The sequence below is a fragment of the Bos javanicus genome, chromosome 26 (genome assembly GCF_032452875.1).
Source record: "Bos javanicus breed banteng chromosome 26, ARS-OSU_banteng_1.0, whole genome shotgun sequence".
In the NCBI taxonomy this organism is placed as follows: domain Eukaryota; kingdom Metazoa; phylum Chordata; class Mammalia; order Artiodactyla; family Bovidae; genus Bos; species Bos javanicus.
The window spans coordinates 26265194-26278288 of record NC_083893.1 but is presented as its reverse complement, the minus strand read 5'-3'; positions in this window follow the sequence as shown (position 1 = coordinate 26278288).

The window sequence follows — 13095 nt, the reverse complement described above, 5'->3', positions numbered from 1 at the left end:
GTGACCCCATGGACTGCAGCACGTCAGGCTTCCCTGTCCATCACCAACTCCCAGAGCTTACTCAAACTCATGTCCATTGAGTCAGTGATACCATCCAACCATCTCATCCTCTGTCGTCCCCTTCTCCTCCTGCCTTCAATCTTTCCCAGCATCAGTGTTTTCAAATGAGTCAGTTCTTCACATCAAATGGCCAAAATATTGGAGTTTCAACATCAGTCCTTCCAATGAAAATTCAGACTTATTTCCTTTAGGATGGACTGGTTGGATCTTCTTGCAGTCCAAGAAACTCTCAAGAGTCTTCTCCAACACCACAGTTCAAAAGCATCAATTCTTTGGCACTCAGCTTTCTTTATGGTTCAGCTCTCACATCCATACATGCCTACTGCAAAAACCATAGCTTTGACTAGATGGAAATTTGTTGGTAAATTACCATCTCTTCTTTTTAATATGCTCTCTAGGTTGGTAATAACTTTTCTTGCGAGGAGCAAGTATCTTTTAATTTCATGGCTGCAGTCTCCATCTGCAGTGATTTTGGAGCCCCCAAAATAAAGTCTGTCACTGTTTCCATTGTTTCCCCATCTATTTGCCATGAAGTGATGGGACTGGATGTCATAATCTCAGTTTTCTGAATGCTGAGTTTTAAGCCAACTTTTTCACTCTCCTCATTTAATCAAATATAATTGTTTGTATAAGATACCTGTTACCTCTAAAATTTTCTTGCATCCTAGTCTATATCACAATTCACGGCACCTAAGCTGTCACTGCCTGAGCCTCATAGCTGTCACTCTACCTCTAACATCTCTGTAGCCAAAGGCATCATTCCTTTAGTGCTCAGCAACCCCATCACCATTTCTTCTATAATTAGCTAAAATGTACCATGCAGCCAAGATGATTAGGCAAGAAGAGAACATGGGCTAACTATTAGAAAGGTGACAGTGAAATGATTATTATATATAGTAAATACTCTAAAACAAACGAGCTAGTATGAAAGCCAGATACAGATAAATACTCTCATAACATATATATTAGAACAATGCATTATTCACTGAAACTACTAATCCTCAGTCTCAGAGCAGAGCTGTATTCTAAATGCAACTTGGAAGAAGGGCATCAACCAGCTCTACCCTCCACAGGTAGATCAGTGATACCTGGATCTAACAAAGCCTCTCTTGAAAGCTCCAAGGACCTCTTTGTCCTTCACTGATAAACTCAGTCTAAGAGACCATGTGCAAAAGAGGATGCATGCTCTTCCACCCTCCTTGATTTCTCAGTTAGTGAAGCCATATTTTGGTAACTAACCTAGCATGTGGATTTCCCAGGTGGTGCCGATGTAAAGAATCTGCCTGCCAATGCAGGAGATGCAAGAGACGGTTTCAGTCCCTGGGTCAGGGAGATCCCCTGGCATAGGACATGGCAACTCACTCCAGTATTCTTGTCTGGGATACAGAGGAGCCTGGAGGGCTACTCTAGTCCATGGAGTTGCAAAAAGTCAGATTGAGCACAGAGAAAACCTAGCATGCAGAAGTCATGTGGCTTCTATTTATTAATAGAGTAATTAATTATCTAATTAATCTATAAATTAATAGATAATTAATCTATTAATTAATAGATAAAAAAGGTAATTAATAAATTACCTTTTTTCATATGAAGATGTGCATCCAAGGAGATGAAAAGAACTTTTAGCTCCAAATCTAGCATTTTACTTGTTAGAATAAAAATATTCATTGACATATTTGCGTTTTCTTTACACTGTTTTCAAATACAAGGATACAATCTTTCTTAAAGGGCCAATGATATTCCCATTTCCTGAGAGCTAGAAACATGTTAATTAGAAGGTGTATATGTACATTTTTTTTTTTAATCACTGAGGCTTCAGAAGTCCAAAGATGAGTTGTTCAGCTTAGGCATCTAAATAGAATACATCCACAGGGGCCTATTTGCACTTGTTAAATTTGGTGTGATGCCCAATGTGCCTTTCCTTTAGTTCACTACTGAATAAGGGAAGGAATTACTGATCCTCTGCCACACTGGATGATAAAGAGATTCATTTTAGGGGTTGTTTTGTTACTGCTTTGCAACTTGTAAAATGGTATGTATCAATAGCAAAATTAAAGGGGATGAATGTCACTAAGTGTTAAAGAAATTTAAGGTGAAGAATGGGAATACAGTAGTCAGGATTCAAGGAAGATTATATGGAGAAAGGGAGCTTAAATTGGACCTTAGTTGGAGATCCTTCAGAATTGCAAGGATTTTCATTCAGGAAAATTAGTGCTGCATGGCATTGGATATAAACTCTTGAATGTAGTTCAAGCTAAATGGTTCATGTATTTTTAAAAAATGGTTTTGTTTTTTATTTTTGTTGCCTACTTTTTCTGTTTATATGTTAATCAAAGTATAAAATAATATGCACAAATTTTGAATGTAGAGCGTGGAGTTGTTGTTGTTTAGTTGTGTCCAACTCTTTTGCAACCCCATGGACTATAGCCTGCCAGGCTCCTCTGTGTGTGGGATTTCCCAGGCTGGAAATACTGGAGTGGGTTGCCATTTCCTTCTCCAGGGTTTCTTCCTGACCCAGGGATCGAACTTGCATCTCCTGCATTGGCACACAGAATCTTTATCGCTGAGCCACCAGAAAAGCCCACAGAGCTTGGAAACGTGTGGCAGATACACACACACATATACATGTATACACACATACATACACACATACACATACCCCTTATGTAACTGTCAAATAAACGGGGGATATAGAAATCTCCAGCATTCCATTTTGTTCCCTTGTACCTCTTTCCAAGAAATATCCAGCCATCAACCAAATACTATGAATCCTGTTATACAGAATAACTTTACCTATTCTTCATCTTTGTATACAAGAGATCACATAATGTGCACTCTTTTATCTGTAATTTCCTTCATCCATACAATGCCTATGAGATACATCCTTGTCATTGAACATAGCTCGAAATTGAACATAGATTGTTCAATCTAGTTACTGTATAGTATTTCATTGTATGAATAAAACAAAGTTTATTTATTTGTTTTCTAGATGATAGACATTTAGAACTATCTTAAAATGTCTGTAGACATTTTTTTAGTTTGGGTTATTGGAGAAATTCTTGTAATTGTCTTTCAGTGAACTTGTGCTTTAATCATTGGGGGAATTTACTTATTGGTACCTGGAGAAAGAAATGGCAACCCACTCCAGTATTCTTGCCTGGAGAATCCCATGGACAGAGGAGCGTGGTGGGCTACAGTCCATGGGGTCGCAAAGAGTCAGACACGACTGAGCGACTTCACTTTCACTTTACTTACTGGTGGATTTTCTGGGTCATAAGGTAAGCATATGTTTCGCTTTAATTGAAATTTCCAGTTGTTTTCCAAAAGTGCTATAAAAATTAATTTTCCCAGCAGCAATGAATATGGTGAGAGTTCCAGTGCCCCACATCTTCATCAACAGTACTGTCAGTCTTTTGAAATTCAATGAATTTAGAACCATTTATTCTAAATTTAGAATGGATTTAGAAGGAGATATCATATCTCCTTGGTGGACTGACTTTTCTGCCATTATCAAATACCCATCCATAATTCTAGTAGTATTTAGTACGTTAATGCTTATATATTAGTATACTGAATAAATTAATGATTAATTAAAAAGTTAGGTAATATGTCTCTTATTAGTATAACTGCCCAAGTTTTCTTTTGTTAGTATTTGCAGAGCTATGGTTTTCAATCCTCTGTTCTGAGTCTTTTATTTAAAATCTTTCTCCTCAATATGTGGTACTGGGAAAATTGGACAGCTATAAGTAAAAGAAATAAACTAGAACAACCTAAAACCACACACAAAAATACAGTCAAAATAGATTAAAGCCCTAAATGTAAGGCTGGATACTAGAAAACTCTTAGAGGAAAACACAGACAGAATACTCTATGCCATAAATCGCAGCAATATCTTTTTGATCCACTTCCTAGAATCATGAGAATAAAAACAAAGATTTTTAAATGGGACCTAATTAAACTTAAAAGCTTCTGCATAGCAAAGTATAAACAAAATAAAAAGACAATCCACTGAATGGGAGAAAATATTTGCAAATGAGGCTATTGATAAGAGATTAATCTCCAAAATATACTAACAGCTCATGCAGCTCAATATTAAGGAAATAACCTGATCAAAACCGTGTGGAAGTTCTAAATAGACCTTTCTTCCCTGGTGGCTCAGATGATAAAAGCATCTGCCTACAAAGTGGGAGACCCAGGTTCTATCCCTGGGTCAGGAAGATCCCCTGGAGAAGGAAATGGCAACCCACTGAAGTATTCTGGCCTGGAGAATCCCGTGGACAAGGGAGCCTGGTAGGCTACAGTCCACGGGGTCACAAAGAGTCGGACATGACTGAGTGACTTCACTTTCTTTCTCTTTCTCTCCAAAGAAGACATACAGATAGATAAAAAACACATGAAAAGATGCCCAACATCACTATTAAATAAATACAAATCCAAACTCCAATGTGGTATCACCACATACCAGTCAGAATAGCCATCATCACTTTTTAACTTATTTGTATCATGTGCATTTATGCATATTTTTTCAGATTACTCTGCTTGGGCCCACAATCTATCATCAATTGTGAAAATTTCTAGGCCACCATATTTTCAAGTATTACTTCTACCCCATTTTTTCTCTTCTCTCCATCAAGACTCCAAAAGGGCATGTGTTCAATCTTTCCACTGCAGGACATAGGTCTTTATCCTCTTTTCTCTATTTTCCATCCATGCGGTACCACTGCTTCAATCTGGATATTTTGTTCTGGCTTCTTTTCCAATTCATTTACCTTCTCTTTTGCTGTATCTATTATGCTATTAAAGTAATTTTTATTTAACTTATGGTATTTTTGTAGTTCAAGATTTTCCTTTGTTTTCAGAGATTCTAGTTCTTCAGTGAAATTCTTGATCTTACTATCTCTTCTTAAAAATTTAATTCTCATTTATTTATCATTTATATCTTAAATCTCAAGATCTGGGTCTGTTTCTATCATGAAGATGGTTTGATTTTTTTTGCTTCTTTTGCTTTATTTTCCTTTTCTTTATTGTGTCTTGGTCCTGTCTCCAGGTATATCTGATGTTCTAGTTTTAAATTGAATTCTATCCATATGGATAAGAATTTTCAAAGGCTCTGGAGTATCCAGAGTGATCACTTATTGCCCTGTTAGAAACTTAGTGTCAGAGAATATTGCTTTAATCCATTTAGCTTTTCAAATTATTCAGTCTTGGGTCTCATTCTTGGTGAAGGCTGGTCTTTATGGCATTCTGTATTGTTTGGAGTTAGCACTTTCACTTTCTCAACTGAACCCCTAGGTCCAACTCCTTGTTGTTCTCTGCCCCAATTTTTGTCCTCCCAGCCCTATGAGACTATAAAAAACACAGCTTAATTTTTTAGTTTCTCAGCTTCCACATTCTGCTGACTTCCACCCCTTTTGTCTCATAAAGATTAGGAATCAGAAAAAGCCCCAAGGAGGAACGTGGTGCCAAATATCAAGCACCCTTCTCCAGGTTTCCCCCTTCTCCAACATTTTGGCCCTGGTAATACCAGTTTCTAACTTTTATATCCCTACTCTGTGAGACTATGGAAAGCTAAGATCATCCAATTTTGATTATCCTCTCAGCCCAGTGATGCTTAAGGATGGTAAATGCCTTAAGAGGAAAAGTGATGAAGCATGTCTGGCTTACCTCATTGTGCTGCCAATCTCTTGGGGGTTCGTGACCCATCAAACCCTGACCCTCTCAGCTGTGTTCTGATGTCTTCAAAGAGTCACATTTTATTTCATTCAGCTTTAATAGTTGTTCACTGTAGAAAAATGTGACTGAAAGCAAAAGTCACTTGTAAGCTTTTTAATTTTGTCAGGCAATCAGGTGTCAGGGTGTTCAACTAGGACAATGGACCAAAGTGAATGTAACAATTAAACTTTTATTCACTCATCATAACAGTACAAGCAAGAGGCAAAATGAAGGTCTGGCTCCCCAGTGTTCCGTTTATCCTCACAGAACAGCACCAGGAAGGAGTCAGGTGGATGAAGCACAGACAGGGAATTGTCTACAGAGGAGCCTGGAACAATGGATCTTTAATGGACTCATAGCCAGAAAGGGTGGGGGCTAGAAATGGAACATTCTGAGTCCAGGTGGAGAAAAATGTCTCAGCTGAGGCTGCTAATAAAGTGATCTTGGCAGAGGTGCCTGAGAAGTACCTCCACTGAAGGGAAGGCTGAGTTTTTAAAAGGAACTCCCTCCAGGAAACGTGCATGCAATGGCTGTTCACCAGGCTTGATGTGGCGGAGGCGGCTACTCCCACAAGTCTTGCCAGGCAAATCCCTGTAATTGCCTATGATCCAAGTCTGAAAGATCACACAGAGGCCTATCTGAATTCCTCCATAAGGATAGCGTTCAGTCTACACAGAGTCCCCAGTTCCCTCTATTCTTACTTTCCATTATTTTTGTGCTACTGTTCTTATGTAGTTCAGTGCAGCCTACTCAACTAAATACACACCATGTCCTTCTGATTCTTTAGTCCTGTCTCCCTATGCAGAAAATCCCACACATTGGTAACAGAGACTCTGTTCACGTCATCCAAAACCGATTTTTAATGGACATTAAATTTCAAGTTTCTTATATGTGTTTTATACATTTTATATACACACATTTGTATATATAACACTTATATATTAGCAAGTTTGATAGATTATTCTCTCAGAGAAATTCTACACATAGACAAGTTTAGTCAGTCTGTCTAGTGGAATGTTAGAGAAATAAAGTTTATAAACTTCTAAGTCTATAAGACTTTATTATTGAGTTTTTTTTCTTTACCGGTTCCTCTTAGAGGACAAAGTCCCAGAATCAGTTGATTTTGAATGACACTGTTGGAGGTTTTTCAGTTCAAAAGTATGAGTATTTCCTCTTAACTTCTGTTCACCCCTTAGGGGATTTAGTCAGCCCAGGAATCCGAGTTAGTGTGTGTCTTCTACAGTTTAATGCAGCCTCCATTGGTGGTGTGGGATAGCTCATTTTCCAGTCATTCCATAAGAAAAAATACCATTTAAATTTTGTAGAATAAATACTACATAGCAGAAATATAGTATATCATTTTATGCAATGAAAACAATCACATCTGCTACTCTGTACAAGAGGAGGACTCCTCCCCACAATCTACTTTCATTTCTGTTAGTGAATCATCATTGCTTCTGTATCAGATTTCTCATATGTATACAATTTGAGGAAATTATGAGATTTGGAGTTTTTATTCATCGTGTAACCTTCAGCTAAACCTCCATGACCTAGCAACTCTCAATTTCTTCCTGTATTTTAACATGTCAATAAAATAAAAATGGCACTCACTTGACCCCCAGCTTCCACCGTGAGCCCACTGTCCCGTTTAATTGTCAGCTGGGATTGTTCTACAGCATTCATCAAAAAGGAGCAGGAAGAGTACAGTCAGCTATGGTGAGGTCTTCAGACTGCAGGTCAGTGTTGGCTGCTGTCACTGCAGCCTCGGTGGAAGCTACAGACATAGCTGAACAATATCATGGATGTGGAAGACAAGGGTAAATGTACCGGATCCATACCTACCTTAGCCCAACCCTTCCCCTGTATTTGATCACTGCTTCTGAGAATGAGTGTTCAATGTTCTGAGACTCTCCACAAACTAAGGAAGAGCACAGAGTAAATATACTAAGATAAACAATGTAAAATTCAAGGTGTGTATGCATACAGTGTCAGGAAAATGTTGGCAAAAGTTTCTTAAAACTTATTCTGGAAGCCTAAAATGAGGATGACTTCTGTGTGACTTATTTCTTATCATGCTTCAAACCTGAAGTTCAACTTAGTGGAAAGAAAGAGGCTTGGTCTTTCAAGGCTAGTAAGATTATCTTGGCGAGGTTCCTGAGGTCAGAGGGTATTTCTACTATATCAGTCTTTGCTCTTATAGTCCACAGTACCTTTCCAGGAATGATCACATAAAAGGAATTTAATATTTCTCTTTAAGGGGAGGATTTGGAAATATGCCTCAATCTTTAAGTCCTACTTATAGGCATACAAATGCCATGGAAGAGCCCATCTTTCCTGTGGGTCCAATGCCAAGGACTCCCAAATTATTTTTATGTTTTTCTTGAACACTGAATGACTTCAGGATGTCTTGTCACTTCATCACCATGCAATAGTTGGCTATTCCCGTATTTTCTGGCCTTCTGTGAATGTGTACAGCTCAGCTGTAAATCTCAGGCTATTCTGCATGCTGCTTGTTGAGCAGGCTCATTAATTGTAGCACAAGAGGGTAAGCATTTGCAAATAAAGCATCTGTCCTCTCAAAATCAATTCATGTGCCCAGTGCTTACCAATCTTAGAGTATGTAAACGTAAGCAGTGCTATGTGAAGCAGACAGGCTCCAACCACAGAAGAGTTATTTTTGTGGAACTCTTTTTAACAAGAAATTTCTTGGGGATGTTTTATTTGGCTAAGTATGCATTCCTTTCAAATAAAATCTATATTTCTACAAAATAGATACACAAGTTTACAGCCAGATATATTTTCAAAAAAGGAAACACACTCTTCCATGATATACACAGATCATGAAACAAAAATTATTAGCCCTCCAGAAGCTCCCCCCTCATTTCTCCTTCTAGTTACTGTTACTCCTCCCCCTGGATAATCAGAATCCTGACCTTCTAATGCCATAGATTAACTTTCCCTGTTTTTGAAATTGTATATAAATGGAATCATGCAGCATGTCCTGTTTTGCATCTGACTTATTTTGTTCGACACAGTGAGATTCATGTATATTGTTGCTTTAATATATTTATTTTCAATTCAACCCATTTTTTATTAAATGAACATATCACAATTTATCCATTCTATTTTCTTTTTTTTGACACTTGAGTTGTCTTCAGATTGAGGGTTATAAGATCAATTACTATTTGACAAAGGAGACAAGAATATACAGTGGGGAAAAGGCAGTGTCTTCAGCAAATGGCGTTGGGAAAGTTGGACTTCCACATGGAAATCAATGAGGTTAGAACACATCCTCACACCATACACAACAATAAAGTAAAAATGGCTTAAGGACTTAAACACAAGACACGACACTGTAAAACTCCTAGAAGAGATCAAAGGCAAACATTCTCTGACGTAAATCAGAGAATGTTTTCTTAGATCAATCTACGAAGGCAATAGAAATAAAACAACAATAAACACATGGAAAATAATCAAAGTTACAGGATTTGCAAAGCAAAGGAAACCATAAACAAAATGAAAAGACAACCTAAAGAATTGGGGAAAATACTTGCGAACAGTGCAACCAACAGGGGCTTAATCTCCGAAGCACACAAACATCTCATACATCTCACCACCACCAACAAAAAACAACCCAATCGAAAAATGAGTAGAAGACCTAAATAGAACGGATCACCAAAGAAGAAATAAAGATGGCCAATAGGAACATGAAAAGATGGTCAAAGTTGTTAATTATTAAAGAAATGCAAATCAAAACTACAATGAGGTACCAATGACCTCACACTGGTCAGAATGGCCATCCTTAATGTCTACAAATAGCACATGCTGAAGAGGATGTGGAGAAAAGGGAGCCCTCCTACACTGTTGGTGGGAATGTAAATTGGCATAGCCAGTATGGAAAACAGTATAGAAGTTCCTTAGAACACTAAAAATAGAATCACCATATAATCCAACAATCCCACTCCTGTGCGTATATCCAGACAAAACTCAAATCCAAAAAGATACATGCACTCATACATTCATAGCCGCACTATTCACAATTGCCAAGACATGGCAACAACCTAACATCCACCAAAAGATGAATGGATAAAGAAGATGTGGTATATATATAAACATTTTTTTGTAAACTTGCATATTCTTATTTTGGGGCTGTATACTCCTTCAAAGGAATATGACACTCCCAGTTGCCTTGCGTCTTCACTAATGCTTAATATCTGCTTACATTTTACTGATTCGGGTAGGTAATGCAGTTCTAATGCATTGTGGTGCTAATATGCACTTACCTAATGACTAATGAATCTGAGAACGTTTTCAATGTATTTTGGTCATTTGGATATCTTTATTTGTGAAGTGTCTCTTTGAGCTGGTTGCTCATTTTTATTGGTCTCTTTTCCTGTGTCTTATTGATTTGTGTAGTTCTTTTGATATTTTGGCAAATCTTTTCCTGCATCAGTCCCATTCTATGACTTACTATGGTATATTTTTGATTAACACAATTTCTTATTTAAACGAATGCCCCATCCTCATGCACTCTGTCTGGTAAAGAACTACATGTCAATCACAAGCCCTCAGTTTAGTCGTTCAGTCACGTCTGACTCTTTGCAGCCTCGTGGACTGCAGCATGTCAGGCATCCCTGTCCATCATCAACTCCTGGAGCTTTCTCAGACTCTTGTCCATTGAGTCAATGATGCCATTCAACCATCTCATCTCCTGTCATCCCCTTCTCTTCCTGACTTCAATCTTTCCCAGAAACAGGGTCTTTTTCAATGAGTCAGTTCTTCACATCAGGTGGCCAAAGTATTGGAGTTTCAGCTTCAGCATCAGTCCTTCCAATGAATATTCAGTACTGACTTCCTTTATGATTGACTTGTTTGATCTCCTTGCAGTGCAAGGGGCTCTCAAGAGTCTTCACCAGCACCACAGTTCAAAAGCATCAATTCAAAATCACAAGTCCTGCCTCATCTTTAAAATTCTTCCTGAACAAATGTGTTTTTCCCCTCTCCTAAAAGTTTTGGCTATATGATTATACTTATATAAGCTTTTCCTATATTGTTAAATAATAATAACAGCAATAATATTAAGTAACAAAAATGCTGATTCTTTACCACGTGACAGGGACTATCTTAAGTACTTTACAGGTAATACCTCACTCAGTCCTTTCCAAAAGATCACAGGAGAGACACCCTATCCCCTTGACTTATGACTAAACAGAGGCAGAAAAGCATGGGCAGTGTTTAGAGGACACAAGTATCATTTTCAGAACGTAGCCTAAAGAAAGTATGTTGCACTCAAACTCTTTTTTCCCACATCTTCATTGATATGTTAAAGGGAGTAGGCAGAAAACAAGAGGCAAAGTCCCGTCAAAAATAAAACTATTCTTGAAGATTGGTGAGTGTGTATCTCTGGCAGCATGTCTAGCTGACATGCACAGGTTCACCCTAAAAATCTTTATTGTATTTGTTCCGTTACCTTTTATGTCTCTTAAATTGTAATCTTAAGTCTCTTCAGTTTCTATTCCCACAGGCTCTAAAGGTACAAAAATCAGCCTGTGTGTCTTTTCATTGACTGTACTAGTCACAAAGTGTGGTGCATGTCTTTTGGGATTTCTGTCTGGCACAAGCTCCCTAATTTGAGAAGTTCCTTTCCAAATAAGGGATCCTCTTCACCATGTTTGCATTCTCTGCATGGCCTGTGTCCTAGCCATGGACAAATGAAGAATAGGCACTCACCCAATACAGGCAATGTGATTTATCCAAAGCCTTTAGAAGCAGGATTCAGAGGTTCTGGACAGTGTGGGCAGGCTCTACAATTGGAAGCATTATGAAATCAGAATGAGAGTGACCATATTTGGAATATTCATGCCAAGCAAAGAAAGTCCGTCTAAAGAAAACATATATGATGTGCTCACACTGAAATCAGAGATGAGAGGCTATGCAGCTTTAAAAGAAAGTGAAAAGGTAACCCTTGCCCCTAACATTTAATTTGTTGATTCAATTTCTCATGACTTGATGTGTACTAATTTACCCCTGGATTATTTGAACTACTCCCCAGATTCTTTCAATATATTCTCTCTCCACTTTTTTGGTATCCTCAGTCTGATGCATTTCTGTTACTTGCAGCCAAAGAATCTTAACAAACACATCACAAGACCGTTCTTGAGAGATCAGAAGTAGTCCCTCTCTCACTTCAGAGACCTCCCAAAGGCTGTTCCTTAGCAAAGCCATGGAGGAGAAGAGAAGGAATTCCACTTGGAATTCTGGCATTTTAGTCCTTCTCCTTTCTTTCACTTTCAGTTTGTTCCTTTGAAATATACTCAGTGACTCATGCTTCAAGTTCAAACATTAATACTGTTTGGAAATGTACATTTGAAAACAGGTATTTGCAGAAGACTTCGATTAATACAGAGAAATAAATCACTATAAATAATCAATATAGTAATGCTGTCTCATTTATATAGAATGTTTATAAGCATATTCATCATCTCAAGTAGTTCACAGAGCAATTCTGACATGACTATATTTCTCACCCTTTAAAAAATTTTTGCTTCCAGTGTTGGCTTTTTGTTTTGTTTTAAACAATACCGAGTTGGGATTTTTGTTTGTTTTTGGCTGTGCTGGGTCTTCCTCGCTACATGTAGGCTTTCTCTTTGTGGCATGCAGGTTTCTCATTGTGGTAGTGTGGAACACAGGTTCTAGGGCTCTCTGGCTTCAGCAGTTGTGATGTGTGAGCTCAGTGGTTGCAGTGCAAGGGATCCAGAGGTAGCACAGGGGTTTAGTTGCCCCGAGCCATGTGGGATCTTTCTGGACCAGGGATGGAACCAGTGTCCCCTGTATTACATGGTGGATTCTAAACCACTGGACCACCAGGGTAGCCCCAGTTAGTTTTATGGTCCAGAACACAGAATTGGTCTATGGTCTCTCCCACACCACCACAAGACCAGGGTGTGAACAGTCCCAAGTACTATCCCCATTTAATATAAGAGCATCGATGCACAGAGAAAAATAGTGACTTGCCTAGATATATACTTAGAACACCAGCTAAAACAGAATCACTAACTCAGCCATTTGGCCACAGTGCTGTTTTAGAGAAAGCCATCCTGGCATATTCAGTATATTGCCTTCTGTGCATCTTATGTGTTTACCAACTTTAGACCTTGAATGAGAATTGCTAGCATGTGATACACCCTGTACCCAGACCTAGACATGCTGTCTTAGACAAGTTTTGTGCAAATATACAAATTCAATTGCCACAAGGTCCCATTGCAGGGGATCTAAAGGTCACAACATTTCAAATATCTCTTTCACTGCCTTGCTGACACTTGTACT